Source organism: Hydra vulgaris, chromosome 06 (genome assembly GCF_038396675.1).
Source record: "Hydra vulgaris chromosome 06, alternate assembly HydraT2T_AEP".
Taxonomy (NCBI): domain Eukaryota; kingdom Metazoa; phylum Cnidaria; class Hydrozoa; order Anthoathecata; family Hydridae; genus Hydra; species Hydra vulgaris.
The window spans coordinates 5,452,620-5,474,550 of NC_088925.1; the positions used below are offsets into that span (position 1 = coordinate 5,452,620).

Here is a 21,931-nt window from a genome sequence, read left to right on the forward strand (position 1 = left end):
TGGAGTATTTATATGGCATATAATTGTGATAAAATAAATATAAGAAATTGTAACTTTTTACATGGAAGAAAAAAAACTTTTTAAATAAAAACTTTTTTTACATACGAAGAAAATTTTCTAATAACTATTTTCATAAGCAAATGATTAATGATGGAAACTCAGAGATGACTAGGAACAACGATACCTTTGATAAAAAGACGTTTTGAAAATCCTACTTTAAACAATTAAATGGTTTAAAAAAATGCAATTACTAATTTATAAATGTCACACATTTTTCCTGCATTATTTTTTCCTGCATTATTTTATGTATACTTAACAATAGTATATAAGTCTAATAAATATATATTTATTAGACTTATATACTATTATTAATTATACGGTCAAGTCTTTTTATTTCAGGGTTCATTATACCATTATGGATCCATATATAAAATATAATGATTTGAACCAAACTCAGAAAAATTGTTATATAACAATTTTTTTGAGTTACAACATGTTTCGATTAAACAATAATCATTTTCAACTATAAATCTGTTAAATACAAAAAATATTTAACATATAGCAAAAACAAACATTAATTTTATTTGCTAGTAAAAAAAAAAAAAAACATGCGAAGAAAGGTGCGAAACACCTACAACATAGAATAATGGAAAATAACGAAAATTAGTGCAATACATACGTCATAGAATTATAGAAATTCTTTATTAGAGGTGGAGTGATAGCGTGTAATTAAAAACCTGTTTATTAAGTCAGCCTTTGGAATTAGGAAAAATGAAGTCGGCAATTAATTGCCACCTTAAACTGTTACAGGTCGACATCAGGTTGACAAAAAAAATTTGACATAAAGGGATAATCATAAAAAATAAAAACGAGATCGATAACTTTTTGCTGACCTCAAAAATCTTTAGGTTGGCAATTACGTCGGTATTGCCGAATGCTGACCCTAATTTTAAAGTAATTTATTATTAAAGAACTGATAATTTCTTTATTTTATTTTTTTATATAGTCTGTTTAGGTAGGTTTTTAAAATCCAATCAATTAGGAAGGTAAAAGTTTTTTTTAAGAATGTTTAAGTTTAAGTAAACCAGAATGTACTTTTGACCATTTATTGCTAATTTAATAAATCCTATTGATTAAAGATTTATCATGCCAACTTTGTAGAAAATGTCAGTAAAACTATTTTTACTTATTATTTTTTGAGGTGACAAATAGGAATAGTGTTCTTTTTTATTGTTATAAATAATATATTATATTATTATAATTTTTATTGAAAAATCGTTATACTTATAAGACTTGTTATAAAATTTGTGCTATTATGATCATAATACAATATAAACAAAACAGAATCTTGTGGATTCAGAAAACCTTAGGAACTGCCTAATCACATTATACTATAATCATACTATATACATAGATATATTAAACCACAAAACATTTTTTATTCGAAATCAAAGTTTAAAAGATTTTGTAATCTAGAAAAAGATTTTTAAGATACATGAAGGTCTGGCTTGCTAGAGACTACATCATTTAAAGGTTTTAGAACAGATATTTATATTCAAGAATGATAAGTGTTGTGGTTATTTTTAGAAAATGTGAATGAAAGTGTACGCAAAAATCTAACTTATGTAAACTTTAAATTATGTAATGCTAAAACATATATCAAGTTTTACAGTTTAAGTTTTACTTGAAAATTGTATTGAAGCAACATCTAATTAATTTTGATTTATAGCATTTATTTTGCATTTTATTAAGTCTTTTGTTTATTAAATAGTGTTAAAACATTTATCAGACAATATGGCTTAGTGGCAGAAGTGATTAGCTTGCAGGGTTTCTGAAGTGATTAGCTATGGTTCAAATCCATGCATTTTTACTTTTTTTTTTAATCTTTTTCCATTTTTTAAAATGCAAAATAAAACATTTTTGAAGTTCAATAAATACATAGTATATATAAAGAAATTATATACTATAACAAACAAAAAGGAGAGAATTTATTAAAAAAGCTTATTTGCTGTTTTTTAAAGTCTTTTGTTTATTAAGTAGTGTTAAAGGATTTATCGGAAAATACGCCTTAGTGGCTGAAGTAGTTAGCTTGCAGCGTTTCTGAAGTGAATTGCTGTGATTCTAATCTTTGTGTTTGCACATTTTTTTTTTAATCTTTTTTCCGCTTTTCTAAAATACAAAATGTTTTTTAAATACAAAAACATTTTTAAAGTTTTATAGATATTATATGCATAACATTAAAATTATAAATATTATTATTATTATCTTTTTTATTTTAAATTTTGTTATTTAGGTGCCCTAAGATGACCTAACGGTCTTGTCACAAAGCAGTGCGGAAGTGCATTTACCTAGGAAGTTCATGACTCCTTTCTTAACGTGACGCGAAAATAAGTCCAGAGTCTGTTTTGAACCTGGATCTCCTGCTTCTAAAGCAAGCGCTTTAACCACTGCGCCATGGCCACACATTATAACAAACATAAGACAGCAAAGTTTTAAAAACATCAAAACACCAGAAGAAATTTGTTGAGCATATATTGTGTTAGAGATACTTATGTGCTTATTACAAACATTATAAACTATTAGGGAGGAAAGGAAGAGAATTTTCAAAAAAACTTAGAATTTCTATAAACGTCAAAACACTAAACCACTGAGCTGTCGAAGTTATGCTTTTAGGAGAAAAACAAACCATTTAACAAATCACTTATAAGTTCTTTATTTGCAGAAAGGAACGTATGTTAACTTTATTTGCTCTTAAAGCAATTTCTTTTTAATGAACTGTTTTTCTACCATTGACTAAAAAATATTGAAGTAAATAAAGAATAGGTATAAAAATGATAGGTGTGAAATAGATAAGTATAGAAACGGCTAGTTTGATGAAGACCCATATTTTACAGGTCTTCACTATTTTAAGGAAAAAGTATGGAAAAGGTTGGTGTGGAAGAGACTTACAAAGACTTGTATTTTTATGGGTCTGGTCAGCTAGTATATAAAATTTAGTTTGCTTAATATTTAAATTTAAGCAGAGTATGTTTACCAAATATTTATGATTTAAGTTTAGGTAAAACAACTGTGAAATGGCATGAAATGACCTCAAGTCCAAAAATGTAGACTGTATCAGGATGGAAATTATGCTGCTTGTGTAGTTTCTGATGATGAAATAGACCAAAAAACACCTGACTTTCTTTAAGTTTATGTTTAAGACTTTTTTCAATAAAATAAATATTTTAAAACTATGGCTCGTGAAAAAGATTGCGCTAAGGTTAATAGTGGTCCTCCACAACAAAAAAGATTATTGCTATGCAACCTTTTAAAAACTTTATATGATTTTAAAGGTAAAAACTTTATATGATTTTAAAGGTAAAAACTCTAACTTTGAAATAAAATTTTCAAAATTTTGTAGTTTGCATCTAAAATTGTGTATTATTGAAGGCCTAAATGGTACACACTGTGTATGTGTTTGTATACATCATTAAAACTTGATATTGCTTGTAAATGCTATCCAAAGAAATGTTACATACAAAGATTTAATATCAAAATAAGTATATAAAATTCAATTTAATCAACAAGAACTGATAGATTAGAATTAATTATTCAGACAGTTATTAGAATATTTTAACTAGTTATTTGTCACATTAATCAACTTATTTGTCACATTAATCAACTTATTTGGGCTGTAGTGGTGTAGTATTAGAGCATTTGCCATAGAGAGTTTCCAAGTTTGATCTCCACCACAATCCTGGTAGTGCTGCGCTCAACTTGTTTCTCCAACCAGTGACCTTGTTTGTCAAGGTTTGTTTCGGAATTATAGAGTTGAGAGTTGTAACCATAACTAAAGTAGCCTCCTCGACTGTAGTGGCCTTTATGACCTTGGGGAGGTGAATTGAAATAAATTAAATTTAAAAAAATTTTGCATTCATATATTGCTAAAGGCAAAACTCGCTACTTGAAAGAGTTTAATAATAGTCTAGGTTGCAGTGAATGTATTAAACTGGTAGATTTTGCAGTAAATTATAATTATAATTTACTAATTATAATTAGATCTATCTCAAATCTCAAAATTAGAGCAATAGAACATCCACAGCACTGAGCCAGTTTAATTTTAGCCAACTAATTTTAAGGAAAAATTAAAGTACTTAAACATTTTTTGCATACAAATGTTACAAATGTGTTTTATTTGTTATGTTATATGTTATTTATTTTTATGCCCGTGCAAATGATTTACTTCTGTTACATATTTTAACTACTTTAACTAAAGTTTGTTTTGCATGGACAAAGTGACAATACTGATTGTTTAAACAAAAATAAAAAAGATAATATATAAGGTGACCAATGTCTATTTTTATTTAGGGATCCACCATAAAAATCCTAATTTTATTTAGCTGTCACACTAAAGAGGAGAGCATTGGTCACCTTAAAAATTACCTTAAATATACCTCAAAAAACAAGATTCTATAAGAAATATTACATACTATAATACTTAAATAAAATTTGATTGTTAAAAACAAGTTGCTCAATAAAAATCTTGAATCAAATATTTTATTTTTAATTGTTTTATGCATATTACGCATACAAAAAATACTTCGACATCTTAAAACAAGTAATTACACAATGATGTCATATACTGAAACAACATTAATACTTTTACCACTTTGATGATTACGGATCTAGATATTTCTATTCCCATTAAGTATGTAAGTATCTTTTTGTTCTGAGATTCAGTACAAATAGTAGCTATAATAATTTAATAATTCACAAAAACCGGTATTTCCTAAATCACCAGGAGAAATCTTATGTAACTGTCATCTATACTTAAAATTATTGAAGTAAATAAATATAGTTTTTTTTTCTTTTGTAAAAGATGTTATATTGCTACAACTAACATTTTCATTTTATAGATTCAAATATTGATTTGCTATTTAAAGCGTTGTTTGACTTGGCTTATGTATTGTGTGAAAATATCAGCATTTTCTAAGGTATACTGTCAAAAGGCATGAAAATTTTTAAAAATGGTTGAAAAGCTTTTATAAAAATACCTACATAAAGATACCTACATAATATTACATTACAATATACATTATAAAGAGACTTACATAAAAAAAATATAAAAATTCAGATAAGATAAATTAAAAAAATGAAAAGTTTTGAGGGCCATCAGAGGAAAATCTTTTAAAAGGGAGAATAGTACTTTTAAAGAGCAGTAAAAAGTATGACAAGTGTTATTAATAAATTATTAAATAATTATTTCCTTTAAAGGAAAAAATTATGTAAGAATTATTTCCTTGTAATTTAAGTAATTAGTTCCTTAACTTTAATCGATTGTAATTAATAGTATTTGTAGGTATGTTAATGGATTGTTATTCAATGAATAATCAAGATAAACTTTGTAAAAGAAATCAAGCAAAGATTCACAATGAAAATCGAAAACTTGTATGTTTGCTCTGTCTGAAAAAATGTTTAAGACAGCTTACTGTTGTCCAAGCAAATTGAATATTACAACTGAAAGACTAAGATCAATATCATTGATTCTCAATGATATTGATCTTAGGACTCTGCAAATCGTGTTGAACAATTTTGCGCAGGAAACAAGAAGGGAAAGAAGTTATACTCCCTCCTTTGTTTAATTTCAACCTAATAAAAGTGAGATCTAAAACAACAGACCCCCCTTATACACTCAGGGCCAGTGTATAAGGGGGGGGGGGTGGCTAGCTGGCAAATTATGGACAATGGTGATACGGAAAAAAAATTTTTTAAAGTTGTTAATTATTTAGTTATTAACAAGTACTAGTAAATTGTGATAAATTAGAAAAATGAACATTACTAAGGAATTTTTTTTTTAATTAGTGCATATGTACTTTTAAATTGAACCCTACTTACTTCCCCCCTCCCCCATACGCAATGTTTATGCAATTTGAGGACTCTCAATGAGTACCTACTTTATGGATGACCCCTCACAAAACAATTTGAACGAAAATATTGAATGGAAACATTAACTTAAATACCATTTGAATGAAAAAATTATTTATACCTAAATTATTAATAGCACCTTAATTACTTAAATTTTTAATAGTAACAGATCTTTTAAAAGGAACAGCATCACAAACACAGCTCTTTATATTTTCAAAACAACTATGCAGCTTGTTTTATTGTTGTTTTATAACTTTTTAAAATAACAATTCAACACTCTTGAAAAATACATGTTTTATTGTCAGCATGAACGTATTAAGTAGTTTTCTATAAGTAATTAAAGTGGTTTAAATATTGTTACTTTTACTTTTTTACTTTTATCATGTTAAGTAAAAAGAAAAAAAGTAATATCATAATAGTATTAAATATATTACTTGTTCATTACATTATAACTTGCTTATTACACTATAACTGCAATTTAAACTTTAAATTATAACTTAAGCTGTAAATTATAACAGTAACTTATGCTACTTTAAACTCCGCCAAACAAGAAAATTTTAAGATAATATTTAAATACGAGAGACATGTGGAAAAACAAACAACTACGAACTAATGTAGAAAAGGGTTCGAAATGAGCTCTAGACATATTTTTGTGTCACGGTAAGGAAGGAGGTGTAACTTCCTAGTTAAATGCACTTCCGCGGTGCTGTGACAAGACCATAAGGTCTTCTTGGGGTACCTAAATATCAAAATTAAAAAAAATTTATATATATATAAATCAGTAAAAACACTTATCTAAGTTTTAGTTGTCTTCAACAGGATGTTTCACCATCAGTAGGTTTATCAGGAAGCTTCCTAATGAACTTACTGATGGTGTAACATGCTGTTGAAGACAACTAAAAATTAGATAAGTGTTTTTACTAATTTATTATTGCTCTGTTCTTTAAGAACATTGAGCACTCTATTTCTAGAATACACTTATATATATATATATATATATATATATATATATATATATATATATATATATATATATATATATATATAAATATATATATAAATATAAATATATATATATATAAATATATATATATATATATAAATATATATATATATATAAATATATATATATATATAAATATATATATATATATAAATATATATATATATATATATATATATATATATATATATATATAAATATATATATATATATATAAATATATATATATATATATATATATATATATAAATATATATATATATTTATTTATTTATATATATATATATATATATATACATATATATATATATATATATATATATATATATATATATATATATATATATATATATATATATATATATATATATATATATTAGGTATGTGTGAATATATGAAAATTGCTGTAAAAAAATTTTAAAAACTGTGACCTATTTTTTTAACTAGTAGTTGATTAATAAAAAGGTTAGGCAATTTATTGATATATTGTATTTTTACTGTCATAAATAAAAAAATTATAATGTAAACCCTCACTGTTTTTATACGAACAACAGCTCTTTAAGTTATAGTGGATCCATTTTGAAATTAAAGGGCCCTTTAGATAATTTATCTGCTGATGTTCAAAATTTGAAGTAAATTTTTTGTCTGCATATTGTTTTCAAAAGTCATCAAGCACACGAGGTATTTCTGTGAAGTTAAGGTTTTCTTGCAATTTAATCTGTGTTTTATTATTGAAAGTTTTGTTGATCACGGGATTTCCTAAAATTTTATTAGTTTAAAAAGCTTATTCTCTATTTTGGTGTTCTAAGAAACATAACTTTTTTAACTTTTAAAAAATACAAGTATTTTGGTCTTTGTTGACATTGAATTTATTGGTAAACTACAAGTTAAAAAGTCAACTATATGTTTTTTGTTTGTTTAAAATTAATAATGGGTAGTTTTAGAATTACAAACATTTATAACATTTATAACATTTAACAAAAATATTAGATTTTTTTAAAAATTCTTTAAAAAACTTAAAAATTTTATAAAATAAAAAACATCCTTTATCGTTGACATTTTGATGTACTTATTTTTGAAATGTTAATGTAACCCTTATTGTTATATTCTATGTGGAAAAGTTTATTTACATTTTTTGATTATATGTGCAGCAATTGAACTTTAAGTTTAAAAATGCCAAAAAGAAAATGCAAAAGTGTAATTTTGAACATCTCCAGTCCACTTACAACGAACTGCCTATTTCTGAAAACTTGACTTCTAAGCAGCTATGTTTAAAAGGACATGTTACTTATTTGTATATTTAAAAGGACATGTATATTTAAAATGAATGTTCAGCTACTAAAAGAGCAAAAAATATTTTTGAAAGGTTCTTCAAATAAGTAAGAATCAAATTAGGTATTTAATATTTAGCAGCATCAATAAATAATAAATATAAAAAAACAATATAAAGAGATAATAAAAATTTCAAAAAATTTGCTCAGAAGTATTTTTTGAATCAATTTCTTTAACTATTTTACCTGATATTGCAGTTGTTACAGTGCCAACTACAGTCTACATTAAATCATTTACATCCAAATCTTTGCCTTGGTTAACCCCCATTGAACCAAATAGCTTAATTTAATCATACACTATTTACTTTTCAAACTCTGGTTCCCCAACTCTTGCTTCACAACTACTGTTACCCCAATTGAGAGATGACCAGCTGACTAGAAGAAAAAAGTCTTTAAACAGAGGTTATCTATATTGGCAAATAAAGCTGCCACAAAAAGGCTAAAACATAAAGAGGTTTTAAAAAAATTTGAGAGAAAAAGTTCAAAACCATATAGGTTTAAACAACTTAATCAGATTATTGCTTGGAAGAAATAAAAATTCATTAACTGCATTAGAAGTTAAATAAAAATGGTTCTAATATAAAGTTAAAGCAACTTCAATGCTAATCTTTATTTGAAAAAGTAATGCCAGCCCAGAACCAGCTATCTTCTCTAGCAGAAATACTACAAAAGCAACTTGTTGACAAAAATGCAGAAATACAAGTTCTGCAGAATGGTATTTTTATTTTTTTCAATATCTTCGCTTCCAAAAAGGCTGCAAGCAACCACTATTAGAGTTGGAAGTTACTGGAAGAGAAAAGATTAAGTTTGAACAGCAAAATAACAGTTGACAGACAACTTAAAAGATTGAAAACTATATGAATCAGGAAAGCAAGATGAAGGAAGCAAAATCCAAAGAACTGATGTTCGAGGAAAAAAACTGGACTAAAAAGAGTTTTTGGAGCACTTAGGAACAGTCACTGAAAAAGGATGAGACTTAATTGAATGATATTACAATAACATGTTGATACAACTGGAAAAATTGATATCTATACAGCAAATAGAACAAAACTCAAGACATTCCAAAATTTGTTATTTATTAAGGTATTAGGGCGCTAACTTATGACATGCGTATGTGTAATGTTCCTTCTCACAGTGTGCCACCACTACTCTAAAAAAATTGGAGAACACACAAGGTATCGTTTCAGTGATATTCCAAGACTGTGGAGCAGATGTTGCATGAACTAGGTTTTATTTCAGATCTAAAGACTGGTGATATAACATTGTCGAGGAAAGATTTTACTCAAGGTTTTGATGCAACAACTCAGGGCATTCATGTAAATGCAGTAAACTATACAACTCAGACAATATGCATGATTGTGACAATTAACCAACTTGGTTAATTGTCACAATCATGCATATTGCTGGGGTACAGCTATTGACTATTAGAGTCACAGTACACAGTCAATAGATCATCTTGCAAAGTTATATATTGACTTCTAAAAGCAAAAATGCATGGCAAGACGAAATACTATTATTATTAGGGGCTATTCCAAACCATTTTCAACAGCGTCAACCGTATTTGGGCGACACCCATATTAAAAATTGAAGACCTTTTTTATATTGTTTTTCTCTTGAAAAAATGCTGACTTTCCACTATATATATATATATATATATATATATATATATATATATATATATATATATATATATATATATATATATATATATATATATATATATATTAGATTTATTGCAAAAGACATGTATACCATTTAAATACATATATGTCAGGTTATCCTGCTACTGAAAACATGTAACCCAGTACAATCTGTTTCATGTTCAGCTGCCTTGTAGGATACTTTTTTAGGCAAAGGCTAGGAGAAGCCAACTCCAATTTAAAACAACCCCTGCCTTGGGGCTCTTGGTTAAGTAAAGGCTAGAGATGGTGTCCTAACAAAAAAACTCAATTTGGGCAGATGTTAAATGCATCTGGCTACTGCCTTGTAGAAGACATCCTAGGAAAAGACTTAAGGGGTAAACAGATTCTATCTGTTGACCAGCCTCGCACCTTTTCTTCATCTATTAGGCTAGTGCAGATTTATTTTCAATACATTGTTTTCAGTTTAGGATGTTGAATGCCGGATCTTCTTGACTCAATGCATGGGTTTTGCTTGTGTCTCTGTTTTTATGATCAGGCAACTCTTTCTATTATCTCCTAATGAGGGCACAGTTCTAAAACTCAGTTTTATGGTTCTGAGGCTGGCTGGTAGTCAGGTTTCCTAAACTCTGTGGTAGCTCTCAGTGAGGCTGATTCCATCAACAGCTGAAAAATATCAAAGTATTAACAGTGCCATGTTTCAATTTGTTTCTCCATGCAGCAGCCTTGTTTGTCAAGGTTAGTGATTCGGAGTCATAGAGATGAGAGAGGTTTGTAACGACGAAAAATGTTGCACATGGATGGTATCCTTGTTTGTACTTTTGGTGTGCATTGTCAAGGCCACATTTGGAGCCATGTGTTACGGCTTAGGGTTTATTAATAATAATGAGGCAATTGCTTGGGCTATTAAACAGTGTACTGAGTACTATCTATGCTTTGAGTCAAGTTCTTTAACAAATTTAAAAACAAATAAAGTACCAAAAACTATAAAACACAAAAAACCATCGACACCACCAAGCTCTCTAAACCTATCATTCACTTGTATTTGGTCTTCGAAGTTAATTTTTTTCATTTGAGTCTTATCTCTTGCAAAGTTCGCCAGACCTACTTGCTTTTTGTGAGACTAATTTGATTTCAGTTGCGTCATCTTGTGATCTTAGTGTTGATGGTTATCTTCCTTTAATTCGTAAAGACTCCAATAGTCAAATGGTTGGTCTGCGCATTTACATTGGTAAGAATTCACCCATTTATCGGGAAACTAGACTTGAATCCACAGACTATTCTTTTATGTGCTTTTGGTTAGCGCCACTTCACTCTATCGTCTTTCTCTTTGTTCTATATTGCTCTCCTTCATCTCAAGACTGCCCATATTTTGATGCTATTTCTGATCAAATTGACCAAGCCCTCTCTCTTTATCCAACAGCCAATATCATTGTTGTCGGTGATTTTAATGCTCATAACACAGAATGGCTTGACTCTAGTGTCAGTAAATCTGCAGGCATTAAAGCCAACAACTTTTGTGTTTCTCAATCCCTAACTCAATTAGTCAACTTTCCAGACAACCCGAATCATTTACCTTCTTTACTTGACTTATGTCTTGTTTCTGATCCTAGTCAGTGCTCAGTTTCTCCACATTCACCCTAAGGTGCTTCTGATCACAGTTTGATCTCTCTAAAACTATTATCTCATTCTTCTTCATCATCTGAATCCCCCTATCATCGTACCTCTTACAACTACCTTAAAGCTGGTACTTTTTCCGAGATTTTCTTTGTGTTCACCCTTAAGTAAAAACCTTTCGTCTTCCTGCTGATAAATGTGCTTCTTACATAACTTCAGGCTGGAATGGAATCTTTTATTCCCTCTTGACAATTCAAGGTCAAACTCACTCTTCTCCATGGTTTTCCTCATGTTGTGCTGCCGCAATTGCCAATCGAAACCATTACTTCCATATCTATTTTTATAACAATTTTGCAGAAAATTGTTATGGACAATTTTCTGCAAACCATTGTAAAAAGGTTTTGTCTAATGCCAAATTCAATTCTCAGGTCATGAAATCTCATATTTCATCCAAAAAATTAGGCTCTCGTGAATTCCGGAGAATAATATCAATAATAAGGGCGGATCTGTTATTCCACCTCTCTTGTATGGTTCAGACTTTGTTATCTCACCTAAAGAAAAAGCTGAATTGTTCGCTAAGAACTTTTCATCAACATTATCTCTTGATTCCACTAGTTGCATTCTACCTAATTTAGCCATCAAACAGGTTGATACATTGCTTGACATTCACATCACTCCAACTTCTGTATCTAAAGTGATTTAAAGGTGGAGAGGTTAAAGCCATCGCTCTTGACATTTCTAATGCTTTTGATAAAGTTTGGCATGCTAGTCTTCTGCATAACCTTTCTTCTTACGTTGTATCCAGTAACATCTTCAAGATTATTGAATCCTTCCTTTTCAATCGTAGTATAAAAGTTGTCCTCAATAGACAGCGCTTTTCTTCTTATTCTGTAACTTCAGGGGTTCCTCAAGGTTCAATCCTTGGCCCTATACTCTTTTTTCATTTATATTAACAATCTTGCAGATATTCTCACATCTGTGAGAATATCTGGAAGGTGGCATTGTTTGCTGATGATAATACCATTTATTCTTGTCATGATAAAAAGCCAACACTCTCTAATTGTTTGGAGTCGGGATTTGAGCTTGAAAATGATCTTTCTTCTGCTACAGCATGGGGCTCACAGTGGCAGGTAAACTTTAACTCAGATAAAATTCAATTTTTTCTAGCCAATCATTATCGCAATAATTTAGATCTTCCTATATTTATAAACGGTAATGTACTCGATGAGTCATCTACCCTTCATCTTCTAGGATTAACTCTTACTTCTGATCTTTCTTAGAAACCATATATCAAATCTGTTGCAAAATTAGCATCTGCTTTGGTTGCATCTCTTTATCGAGCTCAACACTTTTTAACTCCGGATTCTATTCTCTATCTCTATAAATCTCAAATCCGACCTTGTATGGAATACTGTTGCCATATCTGGGGCGGATCTTCTAATGATGCCCTTTCTCTTTTAGACTAGGTGCAAAAACGCATTATAAACATAGTTAGACCTGCTCTTGCAGTCAACCTTCAACTAATGAACGGAAACTTTCGGCTTCGGCCGAAATTTCGGCCGAAACCGAAATTTCTGCTTCAACAATTTTTTTACTTTTCCTGTTTCGGCCGAAATTTCGGTTCAAACCGCAACCGAAATGAAGCGAAAGATTTTTTTTAAGTTTTAATATAGAGTGGGATCATGACGGTTTCCTAATTGTAATTGTTTGTTAGTAAACCAATTTTTAATTATAACAATTGTAAAAATTTTAATTGAAATCACGTTACATAATAGTTTTAAGTTACTCTTCTCAAATCATTCTTAAAATAAATTAACATTTAAGTAAAGCAACCCAAACCAATAGTTTCATCAAAATTTTCTCAGTGCTAAATTTTACAATTGAAAATAATCGATAAAAAACTGGTTTATGGAATCATTTTACCGTGACAGTTAGTGATTTCAAATACGGAGCTTGCAATTTGAAAATATCTCGTGGATCGCACAATCCAAAACTTCAATCACTTAGCGGACTTTCATCACATTTAAGAAGTGGTTTACTCTGAAAAATATCCTAACTGAAAAAGCAACACAACTACCGGAAGTCCTATAAATCTCAAAAATTGATTCAAAGTTTAAAGAAGGTCTGAAGTTTCTTGTGCTACCGTGGCGCAGTGGTCAGAGCGCTTGCCATGAAAGCAGGAGATCCAGGCTCGAAACGAGCTTCGGATATATTTTTGCCTCACGGTAATGAAGGAGGCGTGAACTTCCTGGTTAAATGCACTTCCGCGGTGCTCTGTGACAAAACCTATAGGTCTTCTTTGGGCACCTAAATAACAAAACAAAAACAAAAAAGGTTTATAGATTTATATTAGAAAATAACACTAAAAGCAAAGTTTGGTTTGGCAAAAGTATCAAAGAGATTTCTTAGACCTCCACAAACATCTGCCAAAGTTAAAAAGTTTGAAAATAAAAGAGAAAATACTTCAATTGTTACCTTTAATTATTAAAATGTCTTGACATATTATAGTTTTTATCAAACTATGTTACATGGTGATTGCTTAGATATATGTGAAATAGTTTTTTTTTTAATTTAATTCAGTGATCATAAAAGGTTCAGGGATTTTAAACATTCATTTTCAAATTTCGGCCGAAATTTCGGTTTCGGCCAAAATTTCGGTTTCGGTTTCGGCTACGGCTTTACTGAACCGAAACTTCGGTACTTTCGGTTTCGGCTTAAATTTCGGTTTCGGTCGATCACTACCTTCAACCATTATCACATCGGGGTAATGTTGCTTTTCTTTCTCTTTTCTACAAATACTATAATGGACACTGCTCTAAAGAGCTAGCGTCTCTTGTGCCATCTACTAAAATTCATTCTTTTTCTGTGACTGTTCCTAAGTGCTCCAAAAACTCTTATTCATCTAGTTTTTTACCTCGACCATCAACTCTTTGGAATTCACTTCTTTCATCTTGCTTTCCTGATTCATACAATTTGCAATCTTTTAAGTTGTCTGTCAATCGTTATCTTGCTCTTCAATCTTTATCTTTTCTCTTCCAGTAACTTACAACTCTAATTACTGGTTGCTTGCAGCCTTGTTGAGAGCGAAGATGTTAAAAAAATATATACATGTTGTGTACATTTACTCATCGTATATATGTATATAATATGTTTATATGCATATATATGGTATATACATATATGCTATGAATATACATATATACATGGTATATATGTATATGCATTGTGTTTTCTTATTTAATGGTGATCCGATTTGTTTTTTTGTTTTTTTAGATAACAACAAGCTTCTCAGAGGACTACTACCAAGGTCCAGAGGAAATTAACTACACATTTTTTTTCACACATGTGGAGTCTTAATTCATCAATACGCTCTGTTGAGAATTTTCCTGCATTTAAGTGTGGTATCATGTAGACGACTGAGAAATGCGGTAGTGGTGTAGTGGTAAAGCGCTCGCTTCATAAGCGAGAAGTTCCGAGTTCGATCCCCACCACGTCTCTGGTAGTACCGCGCTCAACTTGTTTCTCCGCGCAGCGGCCTTGTTCGTCAAGGTTCGTGTTTCGGAGTTATAGAGTTGAGAGAGGGTTATAACCACTATTAAGTAGCCTCCTCATCTGTAGTGGCTTTATCGGCCTTGAGGAGGTGAATAACAAAAAAAAAAAAAAAAAAAAAAAAATAGCTTGTTCCAAGACTTTACATCAGACACTGGAAAATTGTATATTAATTTATATATTGGAAATCTAATAATGGCTTTTAACCTTTTCTTTCCCAATTTATGGAATTAAAAAAAAAAAATGTTAGATTGACATTCAATATTTTCAAAAAACAGTTGCAAATTAGTGCGTTCATTTTTAAATTGCACATATTGCCATCTAGTAGGAAGTAGCAAAACTGAAGCATTACTTAAAATTAAAAAAATGATAAAGCAGGATTTGATTTTTAAATTTAAAGTTTGTTTTGCCAATTGGCAACATTAGGAAAGAAAGGGTAATTCTTTTGTATGGTTTACTTTTTATTTTCACGCTTGTATATTCATTTTCAGGTATACAAAAGCTGTGTGCAATACGTTTAATGGGAAAATTATTGACTGGTCCTTTGATGGCCAATTTATAAGCAACACAAAGTAAAGGTTTTGACTATTTGTCTGGTGTTGAAGTGGTTAAAGATTGCAACATTCTTATTGAAAGCCGCAAGAATGATCTTCTTTATTAAACCGAACAACAGACTTTTTCTATTGTTGATTTTTCCCCAAGGACTGTTGAAATAACAGACACATTAGTCTGCTGTTTGAGTGCTGTTATAAACCTCATTGACCAACAATACCAGCGCCTGTTTAACTTAAACTCAACTGATAAAATTAAAGCGCAGAAATTATCAGCACAATTTCACAATATTGCTCAGAAGAACTTATGTTTAGTGCTACAAACCAAAAGGCTTCAACGCTATGCTTTGTTTCTTATCAGCAAAACTGTGTGCATTTAAAAAAACCAATAATTTTCTCTATAAAAAACTGATTAATCTTCGAAACAAGTTAATAGTATGGGCCATCTCAACTGCTAGAAAAAAGCAATTTGCAAACACACAAAAACAAAAGGAATTAAAGATAGAACTGATTTGAACGAATGGCTAGCAAACTTCAAAAAAAGGAGAAAAAAGAAAGATAAAATTTTGAAAAGATTTCAAAAAATTGTTTACCACAGCAAATAATACTAATTTTTCATGATCTAGAAAATAAAGAGGCTGCAGATATTTAAGACATTCTTTTTGGTGATGTTATTGGATGAAATATATGCCTATGTGGTATGATTCCATCATTAACAGTCATGAAATCTACTGCAGCCAATTTTCTAGATTTAAAAAAAAAGATTGGTGTATAAATCATTTCTTACTGGAAACCAAAGGAGTGCGAGGACAAGGATGCTGTTCTGTATGATATAAATAAATATCAACTGTCTGTAGATATCATGTGGTGATTTGGCATTATCATAAATAAATTGTGTGTGATAACTAACATTGGTGTGAAGTGTGTGAGTTGTTAAATCATTAGGTATATATAAATGCTGATAATATATTTATACACTTTTGTTACTAGACATTGTTTAAAGTATGTAGCCTATTAACTCTAAATGTTACAGGTGCTTAGAGTTAATATATGTTTTAAACTTAAGTCATTATAGTAAAAATCATCTGCAATTATGTGTTACTTAAATGTATAGAACATTGTAAATAATAATATTGATGATAGATTGCATATTAAGTATATTATGTAAGTATATTTTGTAGTATATTAATTCAAGTAAAATGCTTTTGTTATATTGAATGTGATTTAGACAAGTTAACAGTTAGTTTAACTCAATTTATTAGTTTGCTGATGAATATTTTGCTACCGATTTTACATGATTGAACTATTATACCTACAATTTTTCTGCTACCATTTGCATATATCAGATTTATTTTATTTTAGGTATCATAGCAATGTTTAGATTCAGAACACTTCTTTGGAAACTCCATCCTCAATGCTTTATCAAGATGATATGCATCTTTATTGGACTTCTTTTTATTAGGCGGTTAAATTCTTCAAAAAAGAAAATAGCTATTTTCATAGCCACAATTCTTTTAAGAATACTATTAGGCAAATAAATGATGGCATAAACAAGATATAAGGTTCAATTGTGGTTATAGGTAGTTAAATTAGGCAGCTGTGGTACAGCAGTTAGAGCTCTGGTTCCAGAACTAGAGGTCTATATTAGGAAACTGGCTCTGGCCATAGATGCATGATTGATAAGAAATGAGGCGTGAAATTTCTGGTTATATGTTATTCTGTGGTACTCTGTAATAAGGCCATTAGGACATTCTGAAGCACCTAAATATTAACTAAAAATAAAATAACTGTATTCATTCTTAATCTTATTCTCTTTCATTATTGTCTTAAATTCTTACATTTGTAAGAATTAACAATAAAATAAAGTAAATTGCCTTTATTATATATTTAATGTTTTTTACAATTTATATTAAAAAAAAAGTTCAAAAGTAATTTTGTGACTTGTCAGGCATAAACGCTCCCTCCTAATATAAATACCACTGACGCCCCTAATACACCACACTTTTGTTTCTCTCTTTAAGAATCAAAACTATAGTTCTCTCCAAGACTATTTTTCTCTGTAAGACCTATTTTTATGCTGGCTTAAAAACATTTACATTTTGTAAGCACTTAACCGAAAATAAAAAGTTTTATATTTTTGCTAAATGCTTAAAATTTAAAAGGGGCAAGTAAATCTTATCCCACTTGCCCTTTGTGAAATTTTGATATGTCTTCACTGCATTTCTGAAAACTTTTGTTTGGTACCAAATTGTGTGTATTTAGATAAAAAATAACAATACGACAGTTTAGCATATGAATACATATATATATATATATGTATATATACATACATACATACATATATATATATATATATATATATATATATATATATATATATATATATATATATATATATATATATATATATATATATATGTTTAGTATACATACATATATATATATACATATATGTTTAGTATATGAATACGTATATGTATATATATGTATATATATACATATATATATGTGCAGATATATATATATATAATATATATATATATATATATATATATATATATAATATATATATATATATATATATATATATATATATATATATATATATATATATATATATATATATATATATATGTGTGTATATATACATATACAGTACTGGTCATAAGTTTAGAGCCACCCCATTTTTTTTTTAGTTTTTTGGAGATTATAAAGCCATAACCCCAGTGCAGCAAAATAATATATTACTGAAACATGCAAAATATATTGTTATAACATTTTAGTACCAAAATGAGTATTAAAATATTAATAATGAGTAGGTTGACCTTTATTTTTAATTACTTCAGCAAACCGGGCTGGCATAGTGTCAACAAGCTTCTTGCAATCAACAGCAGTTATACTAGTCCAAGTGGCAGAAATAAAGTCCCAAAGTTCATGTTTATTACTAGCACGTTTGCCTGCACAGCAGCGCTCAATGTCATCTCACAAATTTTCTATGGGGTTCAAATCCGGTGACTGGGGTGGCCAGTGCAAGACTTGAACACCATTAGCAGCTAGAAAATCTTTAGCCACTTTGGACGTGTGCTTAGGATCATTGTCTTGCTGAAAAATCCATGGAAAAAATGCAGGAAACAATGCTGTTGCTGAAGGTAGCAAATGCTTTCGCAAAATATCTCTATACATGGCACCATTCGTGATTCCTTCCACCTGATGCAACTGGCCCGGCCCAAAAGATGACATACAACCCCACACCATGATGCTACCACCACCATGCTTTACAGTTCCCTGCAAACATTCCGGTTTATATGATTCATTTTGACGACGCCAAATGAAAATACGTCAAGAATCATTACCAGCTAAATTAAATTTGGACTAATCAGACCAGAACACCGTTTGCCAATCAGTAACACTAAAATGCAAAAATTTGTGTGCAAATTTTAGATGTTTCTGCTGATTAATTTTGGAGATAAAAGGCTTTTTAATAGCAACACGACCATTCAAACCTTGTTTATTTTTTTTAGGCTTTAGCTTTGCCCATTTCAGAAAATATTTTCACTTAAACTCTAAAATAAAAACAAAAATAACATTAAATACACTATCTAACTAGTGTACAAATTCCAGAAATTAGCTTAAATAGCAACTGAATTAACCAAAACATTGATACCAATGCATCATAAAGTTACCAAAATATGTTAAAATGTTCAAAAATTGGCTATAATATTAAAGAACTCATGAAAATCAACATCTATATTTGGTTTAATACACAATTATTCATGAATATCAATAGATTCGTACCTTGTCAAATTACTATATGCATTGTTATGCTTATAATATTAACCTCACCATATTTATGCCGCAAAATGATGAAAAAAACAGGTGGCTCTAAACTTATGACCAGTACTGTACATATATGTATATATATATATATATATATATATATATATATATATATATATATATATATATATATATATATATATATAGATATATATATACATATATATAAATATATATATATATATATATATATAGAGATATATATACATATATATAAATACATATATATATATATATACATATATATATGTATATATGCATATGTATATATACTTATATCAGGGTGTTAGCTAGCCCAATGGTGCCGCATAAAAAGCAGAATTCCCAATGTGCTTAAAATTCCCAAAAGCAATGACCTTTTTTTTTTTTAGTGTTTTTTTTGAGTTTTTTAGGACCTTTTCTAGAAAATTCCCAACATTTTCTAGAACAACAACAATAAAAATTCCCAATACGGCAAAAACGCGGTATAAAATTTATTTCTGGCTAACGCCCTGTATGTATATATGTATATGTATATATATATATATATATGTTTATATATATATATATATATATATATATATATATATATATATATATATATATAAACACCCAAGACGACCTAATGGTCTTGTCACAGAGCACTGCGGAAGTGCATTTAACCAGGAAGTTTACGCCTCCTTCCTTACCCTGACGCGAAAATATATCCAGAGTTCGTTTGGAACCTGGATCTCCTACTTCCTAAGCAAGAGCTCTAATTACTGCGCCACGGCCGCACAATATATATAAATGTATATATATATATATATGCATATGTATATATATACATATGCATATATATAAATATATCTATCTATATATTTATATATACATATATGTATATATATACATATATATGTATATATATATATATATATATATATATATATATATATATATATATATATATATATATATATATATATATATACATATATATGTATATATATACATATATATATATATATATATATATATATATATATATTTATATATGCATATATGTATATGTATATCTATAATACATATATATATATGTATATATATATATATATATACATATATATATATATATATATCTATATATTTATATATACATATATCTATATATTTATATATACATATATGTATATGTATATATATATATATATATATATATATATATATATATATATATATATATACACAAATGGATGAATAAAGATATATAAGATAATATGTAAAAAGCTTATAAGATAATATCAAAAAGTATATAAATTATGTATTTTCGAAAAGATAATTGCAGCATCTAAATTAAATAAAGGTAAGCTTAAAACCAAATTCAACAAATAATGCAAATTAGTTAAAAAATTAGTAAATAGCAGTTTTACAATAAGAAAGTATTTCAATGCATGCAAAATGAAATCCTAAAATTTTAAACTCCTACATCAACAAACAAACAAAAAAATAAAAATTGATATCAAGGCAGAATTTGACGCTGACAGGAAACAAATCACAGAGAAAAAAGATATCACTCATTGTTTAAACCAACAGTTCCATAAAGTCTTTACTCAGACCTATAACAGAACATTAATGCCAGATTTCAAACCAAAAACTTAAATTATATCTCAAGTTGACAGTAAAACTCTATTTAGTAATACTCGAGTAGCCACTCTACTGTGCAGCTTAGACAAATTGAAACCGCCTGGAGTAGACCAGTAACATCCTTTTGTTCTTTCAAAATGTTATAAGAACCTGAGTTTTCCATTACCTTACATGTTTATCAAATCTTTTGAAACTGGTAATGTTCCCTCGCTATGGAAAGATGCAAATATTTCACCCATCTTCAAAAAAAGATGTAAACTTGAACCAATAAATTACCGTCCAATCTCATTGACTTCAACTGTGAGTAAGATCATGGAGAGATTAGTGAGAGAATACATGACAGAGCACCTTACTAAACTCAAGCTAGTATCTATTCACCAATATGGATTTGTTAGTGGTAAATCTTGAGCCACAAACCTCATAGAGTTGTTAGATATAATTACAGAGGCACTAAGCCATAATTTTATGACTGTCCTAATTATATTGGACTTTTCTAAAGCTTTTGACAGAGTAAGACATAAACTACTGAATATAAAACTTAATGGCTATGGGTTTGATGTAAAATTATTCGCTTAGAAATCTGATTTTTTAAAAAGTAGTTGACAGCGAGTAGTCTTGGGTGGTGTGTATTCTGACTAGGCAAAGGTAATGAGTGGGGTACCACAAGGATCGGTTATTGGTCCACTATTGTTTTTGATATATATAAATGACATGCCAGAAATAGTCAAGAATTTTTTTAAGCGTTTTGCAGATGATAGCCAGCTCGTTGCTACGATCAAAAACAATATGGATATCATATCAGTTCGAAATGACCTTGATAGACTGGTCCAAGCTACGGGAGATGTCCTTCAATATTGAGAAATGTATAATTATGAAATTCGGTGAAAAATCAAGCAA

General features: G+C 28.9%; 1 protein-coding gene across 1 annotated transcript in view; it reads right to left on the reverse strand.

The window, feature by feature from the left end:
• Positions 1–21,931, reverse strand: part of LOC105844096 (SOSS complex subunit B1) — a 54,784-nt gene that overhangs the window by 32,142 nt on the left and 711 nt on the right. The gene's annotated exons all lie outside the window — the stretch shown is intronic.